The 13586-nt window shown below is 57.4% G+C and overlaps 1 long non-coding RNA gene across 1 annotated transcript; it reads left to right on the top strand.

The window, feature by feature from the left end:
• The first annotated feature begins 8558 nt into the window (after positions 1 to 8558).
• Positions 8559 to 12498, top strand: LOC121365650. The gene is made up of 3 exons (XR_005957045.1): positions 8559 to 8663; positions 10452 to 10852; positions 12379 to 12498. It is a non-coding gene; the product is annotated as an uncharacterized LOC121365650 (long non-coding RNA).
• Positions 12499 to 13586: the final 1088 nt, after the last annotated feature.

Here is a 13586-nt window from a genome sequence, read left to right as displayed (position 1 = left end):
CGCCCCGACACCGCCCCGACACCGCCCCGACACCGCCCCGGGCCGGCGGCACCGCCCGCGGGCAGCGACCGGCCCGGGAGACACGGGCGGGGCCGGGCGGGGCCGGGCGGGGACCCGGTACCCGGATCCCTGCGCGGACCCGGAGGCGGCTGAAGGATGCTCAGCCTGGGCAGTGCCCTGCCCTACCCAGCTTTACCCTGCCCTGCCCTGCCCTTCCAGCTGCCCGTTTTTCAGCCCCCTGCCCTGCTCCCTGCCCTGCCCTGCCCTGCCCTGGCTGCCAGTTCTGCCCACTCTCAGTTCTGCCCACTGCCCTGCCCTGCCCTGGCTGCAGTTCTGCCCACAGCCCAGCCCGGCTTTGCCCTGCCCTGCCCTTCCAGCTGCCCGTTTTTCAGCCCCCTGCCCTGTTCCCTGCCCTGCCCGCAGCCCCTGAGCCCCCTGGCTGGTCCCTCCTTGCCACAGGGCTCCTGCCCAGCCCTGGGTGCCCTGCTGCCTGCCCTGCGCTGTTTGGTCTCCAGCTGAGCAGCCCAGAAATGCTGTCCCAGGACGAAGGGATGCAGTTCATGCAGTAAACTGGATTTCCTCCCGTGCCAAGATTCCCTCCTGCAGCTGTCCAGGCTGGCAGCCCTGGCTCTCCTGGCAGCCTGGGGATCTGTCCCATGCCAGGATCGGGAAGGGAGCTGAGGGTGTCTGCATGGCTGTGGGACAGAGAGGGGCTCTTCCCTCGGGATCAGAGCAGCATCCCTGCTGGCAGCACCTCAGGATCCCTGCCAGGGCTTCAAACCCTGAGCTCCTTGTTTTGTGGCTGAAACGCTGTCAGTCAGAACAAAGCCATGCCCAAGCTGCTCCCCGGGTGCCCACAGAGCCGGGGCTGTGCCCCCTGCCCACGCAGCCCCCAGGAAGCCGTGCTGTGATTCCAAGCTGTGATTCCAAGCTGTGATTCTCGCTGCAATTCCAGGATCTGAGCTGCAGCCCTGCCACTAATGAAAGAGGTTTGTCATGCAGCGTGACAGGCGCCGCGTCTCCCGCGCTGCCGGGGCTGCAGAGCTGCTCAGAGAGCCCCTTTGGCTTCGCCTTCCTCCCGCTGCTTTATCTGCAGCAGATGCTGCTGGTGACGTGACAAGACAGGTAGCAGGTCGCCTGAGCTGTGCTGGTGCTGCCAGCTCTCTGCAAGCCCTGCTGCCTGTCCCCTTGGGCTGTCCCCTCCCCTGAGGTGTCAGGGAAGAGCAGGTCGAGCAGTGGGAGTGGGAGCCTGGAGGTTCCTGCAGGGCTGGGGGGAACAGAGCTGCTGATACAGGAAAGATTGAGAGATGCTGTTTACAAGAGCATGTAGTGACAGGACAAGAGGGAGTGGCTTTAGAGGAGGTTTAGATTAGATATTGGGAAGAAATTCCTCCCTGGGAGGGTGGGGAGGCCGTGGCACAGGGTGCCCAGAGAAGCTGTGGCTGCCCCTGGATCCCTGGCAGTGCCCAAGGCCAGGCTGGATGGAGCTCAGAGCCACCTGGGCTAATGGAAGGTGTCCCTGATCCCTTCCAACCCAGGCCATTCTATAAATCTGTGGTGATTCTATGGCACAGGACAGTGGGGTGGCTCAGGCTGCACTGAGTTTGGTCTTCTGTAAAGTTTCCTGTGCCTGATGAATGTCCAGGTGTCCCCTCCTCAGGGAAGGTCCCCATCCCAGCCAGTCAAGAGTGGTGTCAATGACACCTGTCTGAGGAGTCAATAAAGCAGCCAGGACGTGAGCTGGTCCCCACGGTTCAGCAGCTAATTCTTCCACTGACCTGGTTTCCAAATCTTGTTAACTTGCTGCCTTTAGAACAACTTGAAATCTCCAGCACAGACAGGCTGGGCTTGCAGAGGGCTGCACAGGAGGATGGGGTGCTCTGGTGGAGCTCAGGGGGCACCAGGGCAGAACCTCTGCCCTTGCATCCCCTCCCCAGCTGGGTGGTGCCAGAGGTGCTCTGTGGGGAAGGGGAGTGGGCACTGCCAGGCGGGCAGGGTGCCAGTGCTCCCTGCAGTGGGATCTGTGAGTTTTGGTGCTGGGGAGGTGGCAGCAAGGAGCTGTGACCCTTGTCACCTCCCCAGCTCAGCCAGCAGCTCAGCCTGGGCGCTGCTCCGAGCCCCTCACCATCAGCGCCGTCCCAGGGCGTTTTGGAAATCCCATTTCCTTTCCTTTGTCTGAGGGAACTGCCTGCGAAAGCTGCCGGGAGAGGATGTTCGGGATGCCTGAGACAGGAGTCAGAAAGGAGGAAATGTCAGGATGTTAAGGCAGCCTCCTTTCATCCCTTTGTGTCTGTGCACTGCAACATGAATTTTCACAGTAATTATTGGATGTGTTTTTCCCACACGGCTCCTGCTCCGTTCAGCACCTGCAGGTCCCACAGAGCTCGGGCTGTGCAGAGGAAGGGGAGCCCTGCATCCTCCGGCGAGAAGGGACACATGAGTGATGGACATAAGAGGACAGAGGAGAAAAAGGTGCTAATTTCATTTAATTTTCCTTCCCTGGACACTGGGATTTTTATCCCTCCTCCATAAGATGCTGAGAATCACCTGAACCAAACTTCCCCCACCTGCTCAGTCACTGTGTTCCTTCTTTCCCAATGCCTGATCCCAGCTGGAGAGCTGGAAGCTGCTGGTTGCACGTGGAACCACCGGGAGCTGGGCTCAAACACATCTTGTGCCACACCTGCGCCAGGAATTGTGAGAAATCAGGCTCAGTACCTCTCCACGTGTCTCTGCCGTGTTTCCATGTGAGGCTGTGCTCAGCTGCTGTCCCTGGGAAGGGATTTGGGTCCCCAGGGCTGGAGGGGCATCCCAGGGAAGGAGATCCCTCCTCACTGCCGTGGGACTTGGGACACATGAGGAATGGGTGAGGCTGCAAGGGGAATTTCGGACAGCAGGAGCTGGGAGAGACAGTCAGGAGAGTAAAAGGACCACAGAAACACCCTGTCCTCGAGGCACAGCGGGATGGTCCATCAGCAGCCTCGGCTCTGGCGTTTCTGGTTCATTCGGAGCCGGAGCATCCCTTGCAGCACACCTGGACACCGCCCACACATCCATGCTGGCAGCACCAGCTTCCAGCGCTCTCCCCGTGCTTTCCCAGCCACTTCCCTTCCACTGGGAGTCATTTGGGTGCACAGCCTTTGCTGCCGGGCTCCGAGAATCCCCGGCGGGCTGGAAATGCCTCTGCCGGGGATGGCAGCTGCAGCACCCATGTGTCCGTCTGTCCCTGCGGCTCCAGCTGGCCAAACGCGGCCCTGCCAGCCCAGCCCCCGGCTCAGCTCCTGCCCGGCGCTGCCAGCACAGCCTCTCCTGTCTCCAGGAAGATGCGAGTGCAAAGAACAGCCGGGAATGCCCGTGGGGACAGCCCCACGCCTCGCACGGAGCAGTGGGCAGGCTGCAGAGAGGCACGACTGACTCATCACAAGCTGGTGACATTTTCCAAAAAAAGCCTCTAAGTCCGGGGCTGTGATGTTCCCAAAAGGCAGCAGAGGAGCCTAAGGGGGCTGGAGACCCCGTTCTACCACGGCACATGGGCTGTGTCATGGCATGGAGGAAATTCTGCCTCGCTGGGCAGTTCCCATCTGTTTTCTCTTGTCCCTGGTTCCCCTGGGAGGTGGGATCTGGCTGGGGTAAGGTCAGGCGTGGGCAGATCCTGCTGTCCACTGCCCCAGTGCAAAGCCAGGCACTCCTGGTGATGGCAGAATTATTTCCCATGTGATGGAAATGAATGTTTTAATTTGTGAGTGCCTGGACCACAAAGCAACTGGGAGCAGGGGCAGTGAGGTCCTGGTGCCTCATCCAGCAAAGGTCTCCTCTCATCCTCTTCCTCCTCTTCTTCCTCCTCACAGCCACCACCAAGGCATTTGCCAGTGGTTTGGCTTTCTTCCAGTTTCCCCAGCAGAAACCCTTCTTCTTCCCTTCCCAGCAATTCCCCACATCAGCAGGAGGAGACACAGCCTGGCAGAGGCAGATGTTCCCCGGGCTGCCTGCATTAAAGTGATAATCAAATGATAGATTATTTTCAAGCAAACTCTCATTTTCAGGCATTAATTTTAGTGCTGTGCAGAGAGAGGCAGTGAAAAGAGCACCCAGGCAGTGGAGGATGGGTGGGATCTGGATGTGCTCCAGGGAAAGCTGATGCACCACAGCCCATCTGTATCTGGAGCCATCCTGCAAAGCCATGAAGAAATAGCTCCATCCTTTGGCTCCTGCATCCTCCTTCCTTCGTATCCTCACCAAGGCTGCCTCTGGGTCAAATGCAACAAATATTCCCAAACCAACAGCAGGTGAGTCAAAGCAAGACCTGCAGAAGCTGTGCACATCAGGAATGTCCACATTCCCTCCTGAGAGACCTGGACAGCAGGAGAAGAGAGGAGCTGCATGGCCTGGACTGATCCAGGAGTGATGGCAAAGGTTTAAGGGCTTTGAAAGTCAGTGTTTTTCCTAAAACCTGTGACTCTTTCACCCTGGAGCACTCTGGAAAAGGAGGAGCAGTTGTGTCACACAGCAGGGCTGGGGCTCCCGGGCTCTGTCAGGGCTCAGTGCCCGAGCTGGGGCTGCTTCATTTCCATGTCACACCCTGAGTGTGACACAGAGGGACCCTTTGTGGGCACAGCCACCCTGCTGAGCCCAGCTGGCAGCTCCTGCCTGCCACAGGCAGCTCAGTTCCAGCTGCAGCCTGAGGCCCCTGCCCTGCTTTCCCCCCACTGAAGGGCAGGGGAAGTCGGGGTTCATTTCAGTTTTCTCTTGGAAGCTGCCCTGCAGCAGCGAGGGCTGCTGGCAGAAGGAATTCCTTACTTGGTTTGGGATCAGGAGATGCTCATGGACAGCCTTGCCCAGCATGAACCACCTGTGGGAAGCCCAGCTCTGGGATCTCTGCACTCCTGGAATCTGCCTGGAATTCCTCCTGCCTTCCCTGAGCTCCTCAGGGAGCACTCCCTGCTCAGCAGGACCTCGGGAAATGCTGCTGCTTTCTTATTGCTGCAGTGGGATTGTCACAATAATTCAGTTTTCTTTTTCTTCCTCAAATTATTCCATGGGAAAACCAGGAATCAGGGTGATTCTGGGGGAATTTAGGGCACCTCCAGGAACTGGAGCTCAGGCCAGGTCTCCAGATCCTCAGGAGGAGGCCAAATGCTGTAATTAAGGAGAGCTAATTTCTTTTTCCACTTCTAAGCTGCAGAATGGCTCGCCCCAGGTAAGCAGCAGGTTATCTCTTTTCTAGGAAATCTCACTCTGGTTTTTTTGTTCCTCAGTCTAAAAATGGAATGCAGACCCTGAAAATAAATTCCCAGAGAACACCACTGTGCAAACATCCCAGGCTTTGATTCAAAGTGTTTGGATTAATTAGCTTAAACTGAAAGCTTTCATTCTGATTTCAGCCTCGGCTTTATGGACAAAAAATTAAAGCAGCAAAGCTTTGGAAGTAGAAAAATCAAAATGTTCCAGCCTGGAAATATCAAAACAAGATGCTGAGCCTCGCTGAGCTGCTTTGTTGCTTTCTAAAAGCAAATGGCATCGAGACCAACACCTTTACAAGAAGCTTGGATCATTAAGCACTTCAAAAAAAAAAAAAAAAAAGCCCTAGTTCAGCATAAGCAATTAATTTCTTAATTAGATTTTCTCTTTTTCTTCCAGAGGGAAGTCTAAAAATATTGATTTTTTCCATTTTATCCAAAGATTTCTTTAAATATGATTCCCTCACTGGATGGTTAAGCTGGAGCTTGAGCTGTGGGAATTACATGGGGTGGTTCATTTAAATTCACTTTGTCATCTTTCCTTCTCCTTGTCCTGTTTATTTCTGTTCCAGTGGCAAAACAACACCAGGGTAAAAGCAGAGGATAACACAGAAAAGAGAGACTGAAAGGGAAATTGAACATGAAATATTTTGGAAGTCTCATTTTCTAGAGGTGAAAGACATTTCCTTTGGAAGCCTCTTGGAGGAGAGCAGCTTTGATGTTTGGAGCAGTTTTCCCTGCTGATTTTCAGTCAGCTCCATCCAAAGCAGCACCTGGATGAACCTTGGCTGGACATTCCCATCAGGATTTGCCACAGCATTACCTGACCTGGGGTGTCTTTAACTCAGGAACCATAAAATCCCTGCAGGAATTGCATGTGGCCTCGCTGACCACTGAGTCACACCAGCTGGGAGCTCCCAAAATCCCTGGAGAAGGGCTCCAGAGGGTTATTTTTGCTGGAGATGTCCTCCAGACCTGGCTCTTGTGTCCCTGCTGCTGCTCAGGGTGCTGCTCCCCTGTGTTGGGGCTTTGCCTCGTTTTTCCTGGCGATCCCAATTCTGCCCAATTTTGCCAGCCTGTGGAGCTGCTGGTGCTGGGGGCTGGGGACAGCAGGGCTGGGGCCAGCCGGGCTGCAATCGCGTTTTCCCGAGGCTGGGATGCCGTGGAGCGGTTCCTGCTGCCATCTAATGGCTCTGACAATTAACACCCGGCAGGGAGGGCCCGGCTGCAGCCAGCACTGGTGAGTTCCTGAGCTCTCCCGGGGGCTGCAGGAGGCCACACCGAGCCCCAAGCACTGCTCGATGTCCCTGAGGGGACACTGGGCACGGGGGGAAGGGCAGGGACAGGCATTCCTATTGCAAAGTTCAGGACAAGCTCCTTAGGGATGATGGGATGGTGCTTCGGGTGCCAGCAGCTCTGCCCTTCCTGGGGCAGGGTGAATGCCCCTCGCACCCTGAAATGCAGGGATATGGGAATATCCTGAGCTGGAAGGACCCACAGGATCAGCAGTGCAACTCCTCACCCCAAAATCCCACCCTGGGATCCCTGTGTGCTGTCCAAACCCTCCCAGAGCTCTGGCAGCCTCAGGGCTGTGCCCACCCCTGGGGAGCCTGGGCAGTGCCAGCACCCTGCCTCTGGTCCTCCCTTCCTCCTTCCCATGCCTCATCCATGCTCTCACTGCCCTGGTTCTCTGTGGGGACAGTCTGGAGGCTGCCCTGGCTGGTGGCAGTGATGGTGACAGGCAGGAGTAGGGAGGGTTCCTGGGATTCACACCCCAGTGCCAGGGAGGAGACCTCAAACCACAGCTCCTGGTGTGGCAAAGGCTCCAGACCCACACGGATCCATCCAGCACACACACACACACAGAGCCAGTTTTCCCATTTTCCAGTTTTCCAGTTTTGCAGTTTTCCAGGAGGGTTCATTTCCTCCCCTGGCTGAAAACAATGCAAGAGGAGCAGGACTCAGCATTTCTGAACTCGAAGCGCTGAGTTCAGCTCAGTTCAGCCCCAGAGCCCTCTTAACCCTTTAGCTGTGGGATGGAGCAGAATTCCCAGGGCAGCAGCAGCAGCTCTGGATTGCCTTGTGTTGAGAGAAGTCGGAAAGGGCTTGGTGGTGGAAGAAACTTCCTGAGGAGGAATTTTCTCTCCATCAATGAGGAGAAAGGTCTGAAAGCCAGGCCAGTCTGGCTGCACTCAGGGACTGGCCACACCAGTTTGGCAGTGAAAGCCTTGAGATTTCCGTGTGTCCTCAGCCACGCATGACCCCCTCCTTCCCCAGTGCCCCAGCTGCTAAAAAACCTGGGAAAATGTTGTGCCAGCTGCTAAAAAACCTGGGAAAATGTTGTCCCAAGGCCACCCAGCCTTGGGGATGGAGGTACATGAGGCAGGTTCTCCAGGTGAGCAGCCTGAGGCGTCCTGGATTCTTGGAAAACCTGGATTGGGCAGGTACTTATCGCTGCTCTGTGCCCATTTGCGCAGGGTGACAGCAAAAGCAGAGCTCTGGAATGAGGAAATGTCCCCGAGGAATTGTCCCCTGTGCTCCTGCCAGCTCCCAGCCCTCCTCCACCGGGATTCCAGAGGCAGGGAAGGAAAGCTCTGCTCCATCTCACACCAAAGTGGGTGCCCCCACCCGTAACAGAGGATCAAACCATGAACCAAGAGTTTCTTTGGCCTCAAACAAAACCTTTCATCTTTTTTTGTTTGCTTTTTCCTCCAGCGAAGCCGGGTCTGGGCTGACTTCCTCTGCTTTCAGGTTCGGTGTGAAATAAGAAGCTGAAAAGCCACGAGGCTTCGTTTTTGAACCTGCCAAGGAATGGCCGACTTCAGGAGGAGCAGAAACGTCGGGAAAGCTCGGTGTTAACCATTTCATCGTTTCCAAGAGGAAAAAACCTCCCTGTGATTCCCTCTGCCGCGGACTTTAGCACAAATACTGCTGGGTCCACAGATCTCTTGTTCTGTGCGCCTGTATTTGCGTTTTGCCAGGGAAGAAGGGGGGTCGGAGCTGGGATTCCCGAGGGAATGCCTCTCCCGGGATTCTGCTGCCCCAAGGACTGCCAGCAGGACACAGGTGAGGCCGGGAGAGGCTGCTCCTGCCAGGAACGGGCTCACGGTGCCCATGAGAGCCTCCCTGGAACTGATTCCTGCCGAAGGAGGCGCCTGGGAATTCCGGGAGCCGGCGGTGCCGCGTTTCTAGCCCAGCCCTGGGTAACTCATTGACCTCTGCTGGGAAGCGGAGGTTCCCAGGATGATAAGGAACTCTTGGAAGGAATTCCTTCCCTCGTGTGAGGGAGTGGCAGCGCTGGGCACGCTCGCAAACACGTCCGCAGCCCCGGCAGCTCCATCCCGGCGGCGCAGCGCTCCCGCGGGGCTCGCAGAGGCTGGAATTGCGTGCGGGAGCTCTCCGGGAGGGAAGCGGAGCTGGCAGCAGGTCAGTAGAGCCGCTCTGTGTCCCCGGGGCTGTCCCCTGCCCTTTGTCCCAGCCGTGCAAAGCCAGCCGGGTGGCTGGAGCGATCCAGCGCCTCTGGAATTCCAGGCTGGGGTGCGGAGTGCGGGGCTTTGGCGCTGCCTGGGTCAGGGGCTCGGGGATGGAGGGACAGGAGGGCTTGGGTGCTTTGGGAACTGACGGGAGAAATGGGCTTGGGAAAGGGAGTTTGGGGACGGGGTGCCAGCCCCGCAGAGCTGCGGGGTGTGTGGCAGCTCTGTCCCCGAGCCGAGGGTCCCTGCACAGCCCCTCTCACCCCGTTCTGTGCCCAGGGCAGGGCAGCGTGGCTGGCACGGGGATTGCAGAGGGAGCAGAGCTCCTGGAGAGCGGGCACAGGCAGAGAACCCCCTCTGGAACAGGCTGATATCCCAGGAGATAGTCCAAACTTATCCCTGGCTTTTCCAGGGAGGCCAGGCTGTGGCAGCAGCAGCAGCAACGGGGGTTCTCCAGGGGAGAGCCAGGATTTGTTGGGAAGCAGAAGGGTAGGAAGTGGAGTGAGAGGTTTTCAGCTTGCTGGCCAAAAGGCAAATTCCAGGTCAGGTCAAACAGGAGGTGACACCTTTGCTTGTACAGGGATGGGTTTCGTTGCTAAGTTGTCAAGGTAGACTTAAAAACAAAAAGACATTTTACAACCACAAAGGAAGACATTTGTGTTTAAAAAAATTTTAAAACGCCATTTTGTTGATTAAAAACAAAATAAAATTCCCCCGTGTAGAAGAAATTGATGCTAATTGATGAGCAGGAGCTGCTGAAACCAAGAATCTTCTGAGGAAAGCAAAAAGCTTTGTTTAAAAGCACTGCCCTGCTCGAGCTCTGAGCACTTTGGACAGCATGGGCCCGAAGCAGCAACACCTCTTGTGTAAAGCTGTGCATGATTCCATCACAAAATTCCATCTGAGCACAGGCAGGCTGCATTCCCCCTCTGACTCCCGCACCTTCAGAGCAGCCCTGGCTCAGCTGGGGGAGGTTTTTAGCTGTGCAGCTTCCCAGGGTTGGTGAACAGGGACCGGGCTCTGCCTTTGCTGCAGGGGGAGCAGCGCTGGCCTGGCCCAGCACTGCCCTTCCTGCAGCCCTGGGTGCAAAGCCCTGGGGCTCGGCAGGAGGATGGAGGGGATGCTCCCTTCTCCAGGCACTCCTGGCATTTGGGGATCTGGATTAGGAATCCCCAGTCCTGCAGCTGCTCTGAGAGTGTGCCCTGAGCTGCTCTCAGTGCAGCCCTCCCTGCAGAGGTTTGGTCTGGCTTCTCTTTCTTGTGGAAGTTGCCAGCCAGCCCCATGCCAGGTGGGTTCCATCCTGCCATTCCCACAGCTGGATACTCCTCAGGCTTTGCTTTAGGGGCACTGCAGCTGTGCCAGGCATGGGAATCTGTCTGGTGAGAAATTCCCTCTCTGGGTCATGGAATCATAGACATTACCAGGTCTGGGTTAAAAAGGACTTTAAAATTTACCTCTGTTCATGGGCAGGAACACCTTCCACTGCACCAGTGTGCTCAGAGTCTCATCCAGCTGGCCTAAATCACTCCCTGGATTAATTATTCCCTGCTCTGGAGAAGTCAAAGGCACTGCCATGGCTTGGGATGCAGCCTGGGAGAGCCAGTAATGCTCCTGGAGCAACCCCAGCACACAAATCCCTGCAGTGGTGGCACTGCCTGGTTGCTGGAGTAAAAACCCACCCCTGAAACCCCTCCCAGCCTGCAAGTTCTCTCCCTAAACCCTTGTGGGTTTTATTTTGCAGGGGCTGTGCTGCTGTTGCCCAGAGATGTTCTGCAGACCCCCCACAGCACAGTGAGCCCTGCCAGCCACCCCAAATCCCGACCCTGAGAGCTGGGGAAGCTCTGAGCATGTGAGTGAGGAGGGAATGAGGCTCACCCTCATCCTGGGATGCCCAAGGGATCCTGCAGGGCAGCCAACCCCTTCCTGCTGCTGTTGGACCTGGGGTTTGGGCAGCGCAGCCCCCGGGGTGCCCGCAGGGCCTGGGCTGCAGAGCTCACCTGGATTTAGTGGCAGAGATGCCCGTGGTGCTGCCAGCTGCCCCCACGGTGACACGGGAGAAGCACCGGGCAGGAAGGAGGTGCAGGATCCCAGCCAGCCCCGGGTGGAGGACGCTGGATGTGCCCCAGCTGGACATCCCCGCAGGTGAGGGAGCAGCTCTGCCTCTGGAACTGGGTGAGATCAGCTTGGAGGGAGCAGCTGGGAGCTCTGGGGCAGGCTTGGCAGAGCGAGGGATCCCGAGGAGGAATGCCAGGAATGTGCCATGTGGGATGGGCACTGCCCTCCTGGAGGCAGAGTGCAAAAAAGGAGGCTCAGGAGGGACCTTGTGGCTCTGCACAGCTCCTGACAGGAGGGGACAGCCGGGGGGATCAGGCTCTGCTCCAGGGAACAGGGACAGGAGCAGAGAAAATGATCCCAAATTGCACCAGGGAGGGTTTGGGTGGGATATCAGGGAAAATTTCTCCATGGAAAGGCTTGGCAAGCACTGGCACTGCCCATCCAGGACGTGGTGGAGTCCCCATTTATAAAACACAGATGTGGCACTTAGAGACACAGTTTAGTGCTGGCCTTGGCAGCATTGGGTGTGTGGCCAGACCTGATGCCCTTAAAGGCCTTTCCAAACCCAACTGCTGCAGTGGCTCCATCCCCAGCCCTCCCCTGAGCCCGTGCCCGCCGCCCCCGCCGTGGCAGTGCCCGCTCAAAGGGGACATTGTGCATTGTGGCCGTGCCCAGCCGCGGTGCCGGGCGGGCAGCGAGCAGCCCTGCCCCTGCCAGCCCTCTGCCAGCCCTCTGCCAGCAGCTCCCAGGTGTCACTGCACACATGGGCTGCTGCCTGGGGACCCCCTGGCACCAGGACCTGGCACTGGGATGCACAGGTAAGGTGCCCGTGGGGCTGCAGAGCTCCTCCCGTGGGATGGGACCCTTGGGGACACCCTGGCACTGAGCACTGGCCCCTCTGGCCACTTTTCTTTCCTCTGGGATGGCTCCTGGTGCTCTCTCCTCTTGGATTGGGGTGTGTAGGGAGTGAGGCAGGACGTTTTTGCCAGGGAGGGGACAGGATGACTCGGGGGTTGGTTTATTCCCATGCTGTTGGCGTTTCCCCTCCCTGCCCAGGAGCCCTCCAAGCACAGCCCCTGGGCTGCTGGCATCCCCCAAGGCACCATTCCCATTCCAGTGTGTCCCAGTGAGCTGGAGGAGGGACATGGCTCAGGGCCAGCCACTGTGGCCACGTGTGGCCCAGCAGAGCCAGGGCCAGGAGGTGCCCTGAGCACCCAGCCCTGGAGCCAGGAGTGCAGCCCTGAGTGCTGGGACCTGCACCTGGCTGGGGCTGGAGCTGTTTCCTTCCCACTGGTACAAAATATTTTGGCACTGAGGAGGTCAGTGAGTCACTGGCACGGCTGGGAACAGCTCCCCAGCTGCAGTTTCAATTGGTCTCTTGAAAAAAAAAAAAAAGCTCCCAGTTCCCTTTCTGAGCCTGGCTCAAATGAAAATAAACACTGAGAGCAACCAGAGTGAGCCCTAGCTCCGGAGACCCATGGACAGGCTCTGTCCTGCTGCTGGCAGAGGTGGCACGAGCAGCGTCCCACCTGCCACATCCCAGGGACACCTCTCAGGCTGGGAGAATCCTGCCAGGGATCTGGATGCCTCTGCCCCACCTCTGTGTTCCCCAGATGAGGAGTGTGAGTCCTGCTGGCCCCGCTCCCCCGAGCTCCTGCCCCCCGGGGACCGCCTGCACCGCCGGGGACAATGGTGGAGGGACACGAGCACGGCATCAGGGACACGTCCCCAGGACATGGCATCAGGTACCCATCCACAGGGAATGGCACCAGGGACACGTCCCCAGGACATGGCACCAGGGACACGTTCCCAGGGCATGGCATCAGGTACCTACCCACGGGGAATGGCATCAGGGACATGTCCTCAGGGAATGGCACCAGGTACCCATCCACAGGGAATGGCACCAGGGACATGTCCCCAGGACATGGCATCAGGTACCCACCCCCAGGGAATGGCACCAGGGACACATCCCCAGGGCATGGCACGAGGGACACATCCCCATCCCCATCCCCAGGGAATGGCATCAGATGCCCAACCCTATCCCCATCCCCAGGGCATGGCACAGGGACACAGCCCCAGGGAATGGCACTAGGGACCCATCCCCATCCCCAGAGAATGGTATCAGGGACACATCTTCAGGGCATGGCATCAGGTACCCATCTCCATCCCCAAGGCACGGCACAGGGACACATCCCCATCCCCATCCCCAGGGAATGGCATCAGATGCCCAACCCTATCCCCATCCCCAGGGCATGGCACAGGGACACAGCCCCAGGGAATGGCACCAGGGACACATCCCCATCCCCATCCCCAGGGCATGGCACTGGGTACCCACCCCCAGGCCCTGCCAGGCTCTGCTGGGCACAGGGAGGGGAGGAGGGCAGCGATGAGTGGAGCAATGGCCAGAGCCAGCTCAGATTTAGTTCTGCCTCCTTTCACTTCCCCTTCTCCATTTCCTCATGTGGAGGGAATGAAGCTGCCACGTGAAATGTTAAGACTTTGTTCAATGTAGACCCTTTTCTTTCAAAGCAAAACTTATTCATGGCCTGTCCAGCCTTGGGCTGTTCTTTTCTACTTGCTAGCTCTGCATGAGGATTCTATTTCTCTAAATAAGAATTCTATTTCTGCATGCAAATACCAATTTATTTGACTGACTGGCAAAGCTGGCTCAGTAAAAAGAGCTGTAGAACAGAGTTCTGGTCAAAGAAGTGACTTTAAAAAGCTTCTGCACATTCCAGCTCCACATCCCCAGGTACATGTTTATCTTAGAGATCCTGTCTGATTACTGACAAAAATTGGGGTTTAATCTGGTTATCCCTCC

This window comes from Pyrgilauda ruficollis, unplaced genomic scaffold (assembly GCF_017590135.1).
Source record: "Pyrgilauda ruficollis isolate IOZ18807 unplaced genomic scaffold, ASM1759013v1 scaffold97, whole genome shotgun sequence".
Taxonomy (NCBI): Eukaryota; Metazoa; Chordata; class Aves; order Passeriformes; family Passeridae; genus Pyrgilauda; species Pyrgilauda ruficollis.
The sequence above is the reverse complement of the archived record's forward strand: the minus strand, read 5'-3'. Positions and strand labels throughout refer to the sequence as shown.